The sequence below is a fragment of the Dermacentor albipictus genome, unplaced genomic scaffold (genome assembly GCF_038994185.2).
Source record: "Dermacentor albipictus isolate Rhodes 1998 colony unplaced genomic scaffold, USDA_Dalb.pri_finalv2 scaffold_16, whole genome shotgun sequence".
NCBI classification, from domain to species: Eukaryota; Metazoa; Arthropoda; class Arachnida; order Ixodida; family Ixodidae; genus Dermacentor; species Dermacentor albipictus.
In genome coordinates this window covers 10,913,300-10,929,247 of record NW_027225570.1, presented here as the reverse complement: position 1 = coordinate 10,929,247, position 15,948 = coordinate 10,913,300, and positions in this window count along the sequence as shown.

The window sequence follows — 15,948 nt, the reverse complement described above, 5'->3', positions numbered from 1 at the left end:
TGTTTATGCGATGGGTCACGACGGGCGTTTGACCTAAGGGTCGATTCACAAAGTAAAAAATTTTGCGATAGCCGTCAAGAACGCGGCAAAGGGCTTCAGCTTGAACAGGTGTAAGGTCAGAGGAAACAATCTCAATGTCGACGTCAACACCGTGCGATGACGTCATGGTATGGGCTGAGCTGTGACGATCTTCCACTCTGACTGGCTCGATCTCATCATCCTGTAAAGCGCTGATTATTGCCAATGAAATCCCCTGAGGCAGAACTTCCGCGGTTAGCGCGACATTGACAAGAGGAAGGCAGGTGCGGTTGCCGGTAATTGTCAGCACAGTGTGCAGCACGGTAACACCATGCGTAAGTATAACTGTCGGAATTGGTGCGACCGCGTAATTACCGTCAGGTACAGCTGGTGAGGACAAGTCCACGTGCGTCACAGTTTGATGCGGTAGGCGAACAATATCGATGCAGCTCAAACGGCTTGGAGGCGGGTCAACAGGGCCGGCAAGAAGAGGCAAGTCAAGGTGGTGTGAGCCGGCCGAACAGTCAATGAGGGCCGAATGAATGGCAAGAAAATCGAGACCGAGAATGAGTTCGTGAGGAATGCTCGATGACGGTGAAGAGAACGACGGTGTGTCTCTCAGCAATGGTGAGACGGGCAGAGCACATGCCAACAATAGCGACAGTCCCTCTGGCGGCGACTTGTACAAATCGGTTCAGGGCAGGCGTAAGAACTTTCCTGAGCCGACGGCGAAGAGCAGCACTCATAATGGACACATGCGCCCCGGTGTCAATCCACGCGCACACAGGAACATTGTCGACGAGAACGTCCAAAAGATTCTTGTTCGTGGGTAAGGTGAAGCGAGGATTAAGTTAAGGTGAAGCGAGAACGCGAGCGGGAGTAGCGGGGTCGTGTCAAAGGTGTCGCAGGGTCAGATGATGGAGCGGGCATGGACGGAGCGACGGAAAAGGACGCGCTAGAGGGGCGAGGATGGTAATTAGGAGAATAGCGTGTCGGGGAAGTCCAGCGGCTGCGGCAGTCCAATGCGCCGGCAGTTAAAACAGATCGGCTTGTCGTCCACGGTTCGCCATTCGGAGAGGTTGCGCTGTCCGTAAGAGGAGTAAGAAGAACGCGGTGTGGACGTGCGTGGAGAAAGAGGTTCCGAGCGTGTGGAACGAATGGATTGCAGGACGACGTTGGACAGCTCTTGACGGACGACGGCCTGTATCAAGGAGATTGTCACCAGAGAATGATCAGGTGACGTGAATGAAGGGGCCGCCGGTAGTGCCGCTTCGACTTCACGACGAATGATGCGGGTCAACTTGTCACATCGTAACGGCTCGTGCAAGAGGTCGTCACAGGATGACGTAGCAGCTGTGTTGGGAAGTTGCGTGATGTGCTGGGATACCCGGCGGCTTTTAGCATGCTCGAGACGGCGGCACCCCTTGACGATCGCATCGAGGCTGGTGACGTTCGTAAACACCAGTAAATTGAAGCCGTCGTCAGCAATGCCTTTGAGGACGTGATTAACCTTATCGTCCTGAGACATGGTCGGGTCAGCCTTGGCACAAAGGGCCAAGACGTCGAGAATGTACGACACGTAGGACTCGGTCGACGTCTGTACACGTGTGGCAAGCGCTTTCTTGGCATTGACTTGGTGACCGAACGGATTGCCAAGGAGGTCGCGGAGCTTCTCTTTCAAGACATCCCAGCTCGAGACTTCCTCTTCGTGAGTCTGGAACCATGCAAGTGGAGCTCCGTCGAGGTAGAAAAGAACGTTCGCAAGCATAATAGTCGGATCTCACCGGTGACTGGTGCTGACACGCTCGTATAAGCGGAGCCAGTCCTCAACATCACGACTGCTGACTCCGTTGAAAACACCAGGATGTCGAGGGGGGGGGGGGGGGGGGGAGACGGCGAAGTAGGTCGGGGCTGCAGGCGGAGACGTTTGCGCAGATGATGTCCCGCCGGCCGGAGCCGAAGTTGCACTGTCGCCGTTGAGACCAATGCGAAGCTCCATGACGGGTACGGCGAACGTCCACTTCCACTAAAATTAATGTTACGTGTAGCTGGAGCCCAATACTATATACAATTTATTTACAGGGAAGCTAACGGAATGTCAAAATGGCGACGCTATATCAAGCGGGGCCCACGTCGTCTTCTTCCTCCTCAGTGCAGCCTCAATGTGGCGGCTGTTCCGTAGCAATCTCTCTCTCTCTCTCTCTCTCTCTCTCTCTATATATATATATATATATATATATATATATATATATATATATATCCCAGAAAAAAAAGCAACTCTGGGTTCGGGTAAATATTCACAGTGAAGAAGACGCGCGCATGAAGCGGTTAATTGATGTTTCGGCCGGGGTCCGGCCTTCATCAGAAAGCACTGCATGGTGTCAGTACAGTTATTATACATGTGTATTTCAACCAAATAAAGATATGTTTACATGAAAAACGAATAAAATGGGCGAACAAAATGCATCTGAATTGTTTAAAGGACAGGTGGTACGTGTATAGACCGATGTCGATTGCAAACATTTCATCTAAAATACAAAGCATAAAAACGCACCGAAATCAATTGCAAAACCCAATCGCCATGTCACAACAAAACGTCAGTGTGTGCTCAATATGTGCTATGTTATCAAGCAAACACAGACACAAAAAAAGGGGGAATAGTGGCGTACTAGTAGAAGAAGGGACAAGTGACGGCCTGCAAAGACAGGCAACTCAATTTTCCTACGCATTCATTCATACCCCACGCGACGGTGTCAAAATAATAGATAAGGAAGGATTCGCGGGCTTCTCTATCATAATTTGAACAAAATCAAATGAGTGGTCAGGAAGATGCACGTGTCTTGAGATGGGCAGGTTGGGCAACGTGTTAGCGTGGGATTTATGATTGCTAAAGCGGGATCTGAAAGGCCCTACTGTTTGTCCGATGTACCGTTTTTTATGCGAAGCATATTACTAGAGCTCAACCCAGCTCATCAGGCGTGGCCGTGTCGCCTTCAATACCACGTGACACCGTGACGTCACGACAGAGGAGAAACGGGGCTCCAACTCGCGCCGTCACTCGCGGCGTCGCCTTCAAGGCTGACCACGTTACACCGTGACGTCGCGACAGAGGAGAAACGGGGCTCCAACTCGCGCCGTCGCTCGCGGCGTCGCGGCGGTATATAAGCAGCTGCGCTTGCCTCTGCTAGACACTCACGAGGTGAGATGCCCAGCTCCTCAGGCGCGGTGGTGTCGCCTTCGATACCACGTGACACCGTGACGTCATGACTAAGGAGAAACGCGGCTCCAACTCGCGCCGTCTCTCGAGAGCTCAACCCAGCTCGTCAGGCGCGGCGGTGTCGCTTCCAATACCACGTGACACCGTGACGTCACGACAGAGGAGAAACGGAGCTCCAACTCGCGCCGTCTCTCGCGGCGTCGCCCCCCGCATCGAACGCGGTGAGCGTCGAGCAACGCAGCGTTCGGCGCGACAACGAAATGTGCACCTGAGCAAGCGCCGCACGCCTGAGCCGACGCCGACGACACCGGCTTTTCTGCGACACGAGCTCCTTAACGCTGTCGCGTTAAAATAAAGGCTAGTATGCTTCGCATCCTGGGCTTAACCTTAGCTAAGCCACAGCCATTTTTTAGAGCGCAGCTCTTTGGCGTCCGTTCCTGGGTTTCGCGTCGTCGTCGGCGTCGTCGTTGTCGTCGGCCTCGTAACCAGCTCCGCCCCCCTTCGCTGGAGTGGGAGACGAAGGACGCGAGCCGCGAATGGCGGAGACCAATGAGAGCGGCCCCTTCAGTGACGTGCGCGCGCGATGCTGGTGTCATGCGGACCCTCCTTACGGCTCGATGCGCACTCGTGTCTGGTCTCAGCCGATCCGCTCGTTTCGTACTATCGTCTGCTCGCGCCACAGCTCTCGCCCGCGCCTGTTTGGTTCTGTTGGGTCGCACTTCCATTCATGGAAGTGCGACGACTGATGCACGGCGGAGGCCAATATGGCATTAAGGGCCCAGTTGTGAACGTCTTTGTGAACGTCTTTGAGAATCAAGCATTGGTGTACCAAGTCGAACATATATCAGTCTATTTCTCCGACCACAAAGCTTCCTTCATGACTGTCAAGAACTGTTAGTGGAGTCTTTGTTAAAGGAATACGTGTGAAAAATAAAAAAAAATTCTGTGATAGCGCATACATGTGTTGCTCGATTTCTTTGCCTCAATCTATCGAAAAGGTGAAACAGCTTATTTGCTGCGCTCAAATTTCGCATTAGGAAGTAACGTAATCGTCGGTAGTTTTTTTCACAGCGTACATTCAAGCATATATATTACGTTTTTTGTGTCGCACTCGAAATCGCCTTTGATTTTTAAACGAAAGTTTGAAGACGTACTAGTAACCTGTTGCGATGTCACCATGTAGGAGCATACTTTACATCGCGGTTTTCGACAACGATGGCATCCCATGGCATCAGGGCAGTCAGTCTTAGATGATGATGCTAGTATACTTCAAATATTTCTACCTTTACGGTATACTGCTTTAGGCGGATCAGCGAATAGGTTTTGGAGGCGTTCACTTTATTTAGAATATTGTGGTGTTTCTTTAATAGATTCGAAACACTTGAGACTGACGCAGTGTGGGTTAGGACAAGATTTGTCTGGGGTGAGGGAGTCGGTTTGTTCCTAATGCAAAGAAGCGTCCTTCGGTCACGCACGTCTGCGCGCTTTATTGCATTGTCAAATAATTGTGGTGGGTAATTTTGTTTGGCTAAAGCGTTTTTTAGGGTACCTCAATTTTTTTGAAGCTCCGGTTGCTCAGAACAAATTCTTTTGAAACGTAAGGCTAGGCTCTAAGGAATGCTAGTCTTGCAATGTTTAACGTGACTGCTATCGAAGTGCAAATATTGAAATCTATCTCTCGGCTTTTTGTATCGGGCAGTAGATACTTTATCATATAGCACTGAAACGCTGACGTCAAGGAAGGTAATAGTAGATGCAGAATACGTGTGAGAAAATGATATGGATGGATGAGCATTGGTAAAGTCAGATATGAAGGAAAGCAGTTCCTGTTCCCCACGAGGCCAAATCAGAAAAACATCGTCAGTGTAACGTTTCTAATAAAAAGGTTTTAACGTCCTGGTTAGCAAAAATTTATCTTCTAGCTCACCCATAAGTATATTGGCGTAGTTGGGGCCAACTCGCCTACCCATAGTAACTTGCACATAGTGCTGTCCTTCAAATTCGAAGTTATTTAGTTCTAAAATAGGGCTGGCAAAGTTGCCAATGTGTCGCTACCGATGAGTTTCTCGGGTGATACACATTCTTAGCAATTGACGACTGCCATGATGCCATCAGAATGTGGAATTTTAGTATACAAAGATGCTACATCAAGTGTGACCAAAAGAGAACCTTGAGGAATAATGAGATCGATTATATCTGACAGGAAGTGGGTAGTGTCTCTTTTGTAAGAGGCAAACGTAGCTGGGATATTACTAATCAGGGAATCTACGTAGCTTGAGAAATTTTCTGCGTCTGTACCTTTACCAGAAATGATGGGACGACCTGGGTTGTTTATCTTATGTACTTTAGGTAAAGGGTAAAAACGACCAGCAACAGGACTTAGTGGAATTAGAGAATGCGCCGCATTGTCAGGGACCTTTTTCTTCTTGACGAGATCTAGCACTGTGCTTTTTATCAGAGATTTATATTGCCCAGTGGGGTCATGATCAAGGCGTTTATAAAACGTCGCGTCTGCTAGCTGTCTGTGGGCCTTTGCGGTGTAATCGGACTTCTTCATTATGACAACGGCACCACCTTTGTTAGCAGGCCTAATGACGATGTCATTGCGAGATCACAGAGTATTTAGTGCTTTCATTTCATTGGTGGACAAGTTAGGGCGCAAGGGTGTTGGTTTTGATACAATTGCAGAACGTCTCGTTGTACTGCTTTGATATACATGTCCAAAAATCAATCACGCTGTGTAGGAGGGACGCAATGTTTGCCTTGTATTTTAGATGATATGTTTGCAACCGCCATCGGTCTATACACGTATCAGCTGACCTTTAAACCATTCAGATGCATTTCGTTCACCCATTTTATTCGTTTTTCATGTACACATATCTTCATTTGTTTCATATGCACATGTATCTATCTGTACTGACACCATGCAATGTGTATATATATATATATATACACTCACTGCACCACTGTAGTTTGCACTAGTAATCGAAACGACAGTTCAAGCAGCAATGTTTATGACGGGCCACAGGCCTCATCCATCGCCACTTCGTCACTTTATACCACTCTTAACGCGTGCTTCATCACATGACAAAGAACTAAACGAGATTCCAGTCTTCATTCGAACAATACCTAGTGAACAGAGACCCTAAAACATGGTTCACGGTGCTTCCGTTCTCGCGCTTTCAAGAAAACCTGGCGTGACGTTTACGGAACCATGAAGCGCCGAGGATCGTAATAAACAGACTATAGGGACTGCACTCTAGGCCATCCTTTCTTGATTTGTTGGTCATCAAGAAGTTCTCAACGTTTTAGTTATTGAGATGTTATTTTTAGATGTTAGTTTTAGATGTTATTTATATTATTATATAAATAACATCTCAAGATAACAACAAAGAAAGGTAATTTCTTGGGGTGCTTCAAGTGGATATCTGACAGTGATGTCAAACTAGATGAGTATATTATCTCGTTCACGCACTTTGTCGTTGCAGATAAAATGGCGTTTCTTGCCTACAAACGCATTCCAGATCCTCGTCAAGCTGCCACAGTTCTTTTTTTTAATCCTTTTTGGGCTGCGCATTCTAAAAAGAAACAATACTACATATAGAAGAACGAGTGAAGGTTCACATAACACAGATGACTGCGCAATTACTTTTTATTCGCTGAGGGGCAGTTTTAGGAAACACCGACCTTAGAGCACACCTTAACTGACCAAATTCACTATTATACTGCTCGCTATTTGAAGCTACATTTCTAGACATAATTTTTATATTCATTTGAGCTGGAATGTTTAGAGCCCGCGGAATGCCGTCATTCCATTTCCTGCCGCGCAGTGGCACTCGCCACGTTATTCTGGTGTTTCACAATAGGGGTCAGAAAACTTGATTCTAAGAATTCATCGCGGGTTCTTTTGTTAACCCAGGTAGGAAATTAGGCTGTATACTAACAAGAGCTTGGTGGCGCAACCCAGCGCCCCGTTTTAAAGGGGACGCTCATAATATCCATCCATCCATCCATGGTATACAATGAAAACAGGCAACAGAGAGCCTCAATTCGGGGCAAGGACATACCTCGGGTAAAAGACATAAATACTTTGGTACATGGATAAACGAAGGCAATAGATACATGGAAACACAGGAAAAAAACAATAACAGTAAACGGAAAGAGAAATGCAGCTATAATGAAGCAAAGAGCGCTATGAGGGTACAATAGGAATGAGGTGCTCCAGGGTAGGTCAAAAGGTGTAATGGTTTCAGGACTTACTTTTGAAAATGCGGTTGTTTGCTTGAAGTCAGGGGTACAATCAGGACTCGAGGGCAACCAAAAGTCAGTGGGTCGCCTCACATTGGGCGCTCACGCGAAGACTGCAAATGAAGGTGTGCGGGGTGATATGGGCTGGACAATCTTTGAAGTGAGAGGAGCTCACAGTAAAATGGATTATGAAGAGCGACCGAGGAGTATGGAAGATTGGAAATGGGCTGGGAGTGTTTTCAGATATTTTTGCAGGGAAAACATTGATTCGCAGTGGATCAAAAGCCCTAGGAAGCATACCAGCATGTATGCGACCTGTATGGTGAGCAACATGGCAACAAATAACATCAAGCAGAAATTCAGATAGGCTTAGATAATCTCATGGGTGGCGGCAAATGGAAAAGAAACCTGCTATAAGTAACTACCTAACAGAGAAAACAAAATCAGGAAAGAAAGAATTTATGATAACTGAAAGGGAAGCTCATTACCTTTGGAAGCGAGATCAGAATACCTTGGAACATGCATTTATAAAGCGAGATATAAGAAGCAAGAAGCGTGTGCTCGCTGCAGTGAAGCTAACGAAAAAAATGGAGCATGTTTTATTAGAATGTGAAGATATCTGCCCAGCGGTCGATTTAGGCATCTCTCGCATCCTTGAAGCTCTTTGGTTCAGCGAGAGCAGGGGGAAAGTAAATATGTCCGGGGTAGAGGTTAGTAAGCGGCAATTGGAAGATTGGTGGATGAAAATGCGGTAAACGACAAACAATGGGGGCGTGCAAAAACAAAGTTCACAATAGAGGTTCACAATGTTTGGTTATGGTAATTCACCATGGGTCTTTTTTTTTCAATATAGTAACTAGAGCTTCGCGGGGTAACCCACCGCCTCGTTCCTAAGAGAACACTCATAGCATCCATACATCGATCTATCCATCCAACCGCCGGGAGGCCTTCTTTAAATTACGTGCCACATATGACCTCCAAATGGATGTCTTACAATCAAACGAATTTGCAGCATCATTGTGCTGGTCTGCGGCTACTACAAACGCGCGCTCAGCGGGCGTTGGTAGTAGCCTTCACTCTTCGCCTTCGCCCCCTCTCCCCCCCCCCCCTCCTCCGCTCTGAGCGCTGGGTAGCGTTGCAACACTCCTTCTCAGGCCTCGTAGTGAAGCCTAGGAAAAAAGATATGCAGGCTATACTGGAGCTTGCATACTCACTGAGGTATGCGTATGCACACCCCAAACGTGAATTGGCCTACCCCCAAATTCCAAGGTTGCCCACCACAACATTTCAGTTGGCCTAATCCTAAATTTGGATTTGACCCACCGCCGAGCTTGCATTTGGCCCACCCCCGAATTTGAAATTGGGCCACCCTTCAGTTCAAGTACGCCGACCCCCAAATTTCAGTTACGGATTACTTGGCCAAACCCCAAACTTGAGTTGGGCCACCCCTAAATTTCAAGTTAACCTACCGCCAATTTCAAGTTGACCCCCCCTCCCAAATTTGATTTGGGTCACTACTAAATCTAGGTTGGCCAACCCCCAAATTTCAAGTTTGCCTACGGGCGAATTCATATTGGCCCACTTCCAACGGTCAGTTTGCCCACCCCCGATCTCAGTTGGCACACACCTACTATTGGCTTCCGTGTGCATTTTCTATAGATACCTATGTATCCCTATGGGTAAACCTAAATCTGATCATATCGGTAATCTCTATGATCATTTTTACAGCTGTTTCTTGTCGCTTATAAAGCTACCAATAATGTACGTTTAAACGACGCCTGGCTGCGTGGACATACGAGAAGCCGACCAATGTGGCACGTACTGTAAAGTCATAAGAAGCCAACAAACAACGACAGCGAGTACAGCATAGGCGAAGTTGCATGTTCTGATCAATTGGAATATAGAAATGATAAATTAATGGAAATTAAAGTGGATGAAAAAACAACTAGCCGAAACTGGGGCACGAGCCAAAGTCTTCGCATCACGCATTTCATGCTCTTACCAATTAAGCTGCCGCGGCGCCCTTTTCCCATCCATTACTGAGGTGTTCATGTTCGCCTATGAGAACTAAACCTGGGAGTGTTCGTCAGTGCCACACCTCACGGCCTTGACGGCGAGTGTGGAACATCCTGTTTTGTCGCGGGCGTCAGGTGTACGTCCTCTATGTCAAGCTTATAGAACTTCCTTTCTTAAGCTAATGGGCTAAGAAACTGAGAATGGATCTGGGAAGCAGCGCCAAGTTGTCGCTAATAGTTTGTTGTCGAAGTATCATTACCGAAATCGAACAAAAATACAGGTACCTGTTCGGAGCGATGGTACGAAACAGTAGAGGACGATTACTTGATAGAGCCGAAGCAGCCGGCTTTCGCCTCGATGGCGCTGCCATGTTGAATTGTGGAAGGTAGTGTCGTTGCAGTGAGAAAAGACAATCGCCCGGCTCTCTATCGACGGTCGTAAGCGACTAGCCTGCAGACTGCTGGCATTGGTGCAGTGTTGCAGAGGCATCGACAGGGCGGAACACGCTGTCGTCAACCGTGGGCAGACCAAAACCGATGTCGAGTCGTCCTGGTGGTGGTGGTGGTGGTGAACGAGCCTTTTAGCCTTTGCCCTGCGGGCCAGACACTGCGACATCGTCGTCACCTCCTGGCCTACACGGGGAGAGTGGTGTTGCACATGTGCTTGTTTGCAGTGCACAGGAACTTCGAACAAGGGCACCTAAAGCGTCCTACCAAATTTGTTAGAGTTTAGAAATACGGTGGGGAGGGGGGGGGGGGGGGGTTGTTCGCTTAACTTGAGCAAAGCATTCAAAATATGCCAATCTTGCGCAGCTAGTCCGAACGAAGGTAATGTTGTTTCCCGTGGCTTGAAAATATTCAACTTTATTCTTTTAGTTTTAGCCTAATAAATCAAGAAATGATTATTTATTGAATAATATATTATTTGTTCGATTAAGTAAATTGTATACTTATCAATTGTTGTATTTAGATGAAAAGTGTGAATAGGAAAATTCTAGAGCAGCGTCAGAAATTCCCGATACAGCTTTATTTTTCTCAATACGTGCTATATAGGTTTTTCTGTGCCTGAAGGCAGCCCTCGAATACATGCAAAATCGACGCGCTCCTGGGCACTCGAGGCGCTTTGCGTTCATTCTGTTTTCGTGCAGTTGCAGTTCTGTCGACCTTGTGTCAATCTATTCTTAACGTTTGCTTCTGATGCCAAACTGTTAGTTATCCCTATGACCAACGTTGTTTTACATGATAGCTCAAGAATGTCAGCAAATGTGAACTGTGCGTACTCATTTCATGTGAACCGGCTGCGCGAGTGCGAGCTCTGTCACCTGTAATACGGGAAGTTCGACTTTGCGTGTCCATCCTCTGACTCATAGTCGGGCAGATTCAGTTTCCCTCAAGGTCAAGAGCTGAGGACTAGCATGCGAGTCAAACATGTTACTTACTCTCACCGTGGAAACGGCAGAGGCGAAACCATGGGCTGCATAACTACAACAAACAGCCGATTTCACGCATCCAAAGATACCGGCGCTGCTTACAACGGCGAACGTGCCGTTGGGACGAGCCTTCGGTGAGGCGCCGGCACGCAGTGAACTACAACAAGCAGTAAACCGTCGCCAACAGAGGCGACGTTGTGATGCGATGGTGCCATTTCCAACGACTGCTCTGATTATCGACGTAGGAGCACCTCAGAGCGCTGGACACGGAAGAGTGTTCGAAAAGCCAAATGCAACGCGCACGCTCTGTTTCCACAAGTGAAAGAAAACGCTGCTCGTGAGGGCAATCTAGGGCGCTTTCAAGCGACAAGCCTCAGATGCGAATAGGGTCCAGAGGGGCGCCAGAGGGGCGCAGCTGACGCCGCTGCTCGCCGAGTGCCACCAGGTGGTCTAGAAGGAAGTCAAATGTTCCAACGCGCTACAACGAAGCGAACTTCAAAGACGCAACGCCGGCTTTTCGTCACCTTCAATGCCATCAAGATCGAAATTCATTGCTGCCGTGACAGGCTTGACTTGAGCAACTGCGTGAGTTACTGTAGGAAACTGAGTCCAATGCGCGACAAGGTATGAGTGACAGGGCTTAAATACCATGGTAAAAATTAGTCATGTAATTTTGTCATTGTTCAGGCAAGTCATGTGATCATATCAGGTTATTTATGCCCCAATATCCCTGTCATTACATACATGTCATGTAATTTATGACATGATATAAATGTTATTATGTCAAGAATGCACCTCCTGAAATCATATAATGCATGCAGATCTTAACATCTCATGCATATCATGAATGCATGTCGCTCGTGTCGTGGAGATCATGGAGAGCAAAATGGAAACCATGTAGTCTACTTCCTCTGAATAAATGCATATAGCATTGGGCTACAGCTACACGTAACATTATTTGGTGGACGTTCCCCGTACCCGTCATGGAGCTTCGCAGCGGTCGCAACGGCGACAGTGCAACTTCGGCTCCTGCTGGCGGCACTTCATCTACACAACCGTATCCGCCTGCAGCCCCGACCTACGTCGCCATTTCCCCCCCTCGGGATCCTGGTGTTTTCAACGGAGTCGGCAGTCCTGGTGTTGACGACTGGCTCCGCTTATACGAAACTGTCAGCACCAGTCACAGGTGGGATCCGACTATTATGCTTGCGAACGTTCTTTTCTACCTCGACGGAGCTCCACTGGCATGGTTCCAGATTCACCAAGAGGAGATCTCGAGCTGGAATCTCTTCAAAGAGAAGCTCCGCGACATTTTTGGCAATCCGTTCGGTTGCCAAGTCAATGCCAAAAAGCCCTTGCCACACGTGTACAGACGTCGACCGAGCCCTACGTGTCGTACGTTCTCGACGTCTTGGCCCTTTGTGCCAAGGCTGACCCGACCATGTCTGAGGACGATAAACTTAATCACGTCCTCAAAGGCATTGCTGGCGACGCCTTCAATTTACTGGTGTTTACGAACGTTACCAGCATCGATACGATCCTCAAGGAGTGCCGCCGTCTCGACCATGCTAAAAGCCGCCGGGTATCCCAGCACATCACGCGACTTCTCAGCACAGCTCTACGTCATCTTGTGAGGACCTCTTCCACCAGCCCTCACGCTGTGACAACTTGACCCGCATCATTCATCGTGAGGTTGAAGCGGCACAACCGGCAGCCCCTTCATTCCCGTCACCTGATCATTCTCCGGTGACAATCTCCTTTATCCAGGCCGTCGTCCGTCAAGAGTTGTCCAACGTCGGCCTGCACTCCATTCGTTCCGTGTGCTCGGAACCTTTCTCTCCACGCACGGCCCCACCGCGCCCTTCTTACTCTTATGGACAGCGCAACTCCTCCGAATGGGGAACCGTACGTGGACGACAAGCCGATCTGTTTTAACTGCAGACGCATTGGACATGTCGCTCGCCACTGCCGCAGCCGCTGGACTTCTCCGACACGCTATTCTCTTAATCACCATCCTCGCCCCTCTAGCCCATCCTTTCCCTTTGCCCCTTCTATGCCCGCTCCATCATCTGACCCTGCGACACCTTTGACACGACCCCGCTACGGCCGCTCGCCTTCTCCCTCCCGCCGCCAATCTCATTCGCACTCGTCTCGCGGTGCTCCTTCTCCGACCTACTCGGCGTACCCCCGACATGAAAACTAGACAGTGCACCTTCTGGAGGTGAAGCTGCAATGACGACATTAGCACGAAATCCTCGCTTCACATTACCCACGAACAAGAATCTTTTGGACGTTCTCGTCGACAATGTTCCTGTGTGCACGTTGACTGACACCGGGGCGCATGTGTCCATTATGAGGGCTGCTCTTCGCTGTCGGCTTAAGAAAGTTCTGACGCCCGCCCCGAACCGAGTTGTACAAGTCGCTGACGGAGGGACTGTCGCTATTGTTGGCATGTGCTCTGCCCGACTCACCATTGCTGACAGACACACCGCCGTTCTCTTCACCATCATCGAACATTGCCCTTACGAACTCATTCTTGGTCTGGATTTCCTTGCCAATCATTCTGTCCTCATTGACGGTTCGGGCGGCTCCTTTCGCCTTGACTTGCCGCTTCTTGCCGGCCCTGGGGACCCGCCTCCAAACCGTTTAAGCTGCATGGATTTTATTCGCCTACCGCCTCACTCTGTGACACAGGTCGACTTGCTGTCCTCACCAGCTGTACCTGACAGTGGTCGCACCAATTCTGGCATTTATACTTACACGTGGTGTTACCGTGCCGCACACTGTGCTGACAATTACTGGCCACCGCACCTGCCTTCCCCTTCTCAATTTCGCGCTAAACATGCAAGTTCTGCCTCAGGGGATTTCATTGCCTATGATTAGGGCTTTGCAGGATGATGAGATCGAGCCATTCATAGTGTGGAAGATCGTCACAGCTCAGTCCATACCATGACGTCTTCGCACGGTACTGACGTCGACACTGAGAAGATGGTTTCCTCTGACCTTACACCTGCGCAAGCTTAAGCTCTTTGCCGCGTTCTTGAAGGCTATTGCGACATTTTTGACTGTGACAATCGACCCTTAGGTCAAACGTCCGTGTTGACCCATCGCATAAACACTGGCCATGCTAACCCTATTCACCGACGTCCATACCGTGTTTCTGCGTCAGAACGAGCTGTTATCCAACAGGAAGTCAAAGAGATGCTTGCGAAGGACATTATCGAGCCTTCCTGTAGTCTCTGGGCTTCTCCCGTCGTACTTGTCAAAAAGAAGGATGGAACGTGGCGTTTTTGTGTAGCTTATCGCCACCTGAACAAAATCACAAAAAAGAACGTGTACCCTTTGCCACGTATTGATGACGCTCTAGACTGCCTGTATACGGTGCCACCTATTTTTCTTCTATCGACTTACGGTCCGGCTACTTGCAGATATCCGTCGATGACATGGACAAAGAGAAGACTGCATTTGTTACCCCTGACGGCCTTTATCAGTTCAAGGTGATGCCTTTCGGTCTCTGTAACGTGCCCGCAACCTTCGCACGAATGACGGACTCTTTGCTTCAGGGGTTCAAGTGGTCCACCTGTTTGTGCTATCTGGACGACGTCCTCGTTTATTCGCCCACATTTGACACGCATCTACACCGTCTTTCAGCCATTCTTGACGTGTTCCGCCGCGCCGGTCTCCAGCGTAACTCGTCAAAATGTCACTTCTCTCGCCGCCAATTCACCGTCCTTGGACACCTCGTGAACGCCAGATGCGTGAGAACTGATCCGGACAAAATTCGCGCCGTTGCGAAATTTTCTGTTCCGAAGTCTACGAAGGACGTTCGTAGTTTCGTAAGGCAATGCTCTTATTTCCGACGCTTTGTGAAGGATTTTGCGACGAACGCACGTCCCCTTACCGACTTCTTGAAGAAAGAAGCTCCATTTTCTTGGGGACCTGACCATGCCGCATCTTTTTCGCAGCTCACTACTCTCCTTACCACGCCTGCAATTCTGGACCACTTTGACCCGCCTGCTTTAACGGAAGTTCGAACTGATGCCAGTGGTCCCGGCATAGGAGCAGTGTCAGCACAACGCCAGCGTGGACATGATCGCGTTATAGCCTATGCCAGCCACCTTCTATAACCCGCCGAGCGCAATTATTCAATCACAGAGCGCGAGTGCCTCGCTCTTGTGTGGGCTGTTGCGAAATTTGGTCCGTACTTGTACAGACGCCCCTTCAGTGTCATCACTGATCAACACGCTCTCTGCTGGCTATCCTCGCTCAAGGACCCCACGGGACGACTCGCTCGCTGGGCGTTACGCCTGCAAGAATATACCTTCTCCGTGATATATAAGACGAGACGCTTGCGCCAAGATGCCGATTGTTTGTCCCGCTACCCCGTCGACGAACCAACTGATGCGGACGCCATCGCTTGCGTTTTCTCTGTGTCCCAGCTGCTTGAAATCGGCAACGAATAACGCCGCGATCCTTCATTACGAGCCCTCATCGACCATCTGGAGTCAATGCCTGGCGACGCCTCTCTCCGGATGTTTCTCCATAAGGAGGGGACATTATACCACCGCCATCTCGATCCACATGGCCTCGACCTTCTACTCGTAATTCCACCGCACCTGCGTTCGACTGTCCTCCAACAACTTCACGACGCTCACTTGGCTTGACACTTGGGCGTCTCACACACATAGGACCATGTACGACGTCGATTCTTTTGGCCGAGTCTCGCCCGCTCCGTGCGGCGCTACGTTGCCGCTTGTGAGCCCTGTCAGCGCCGGAAGAAGCCCTCCACACCTCCAGCTGGATGTCTCCAGCCGATTGACATCCCACTGGAACCATTTTTCCGTGTTGGCCTAGACTTGCTCGGACCATTTCCTCTCTCGGGTTGCGGAAATAAATGGGTCAATAAATGGGTCGCCGGCGCTACTGATTATGCTACGTGGTACGCAATCACCAGAGCCTTCCCGACAAGTTGTGCTACTGATGTTGCTGACTTTCTGCTCTATGACACAATTTTAGTGCA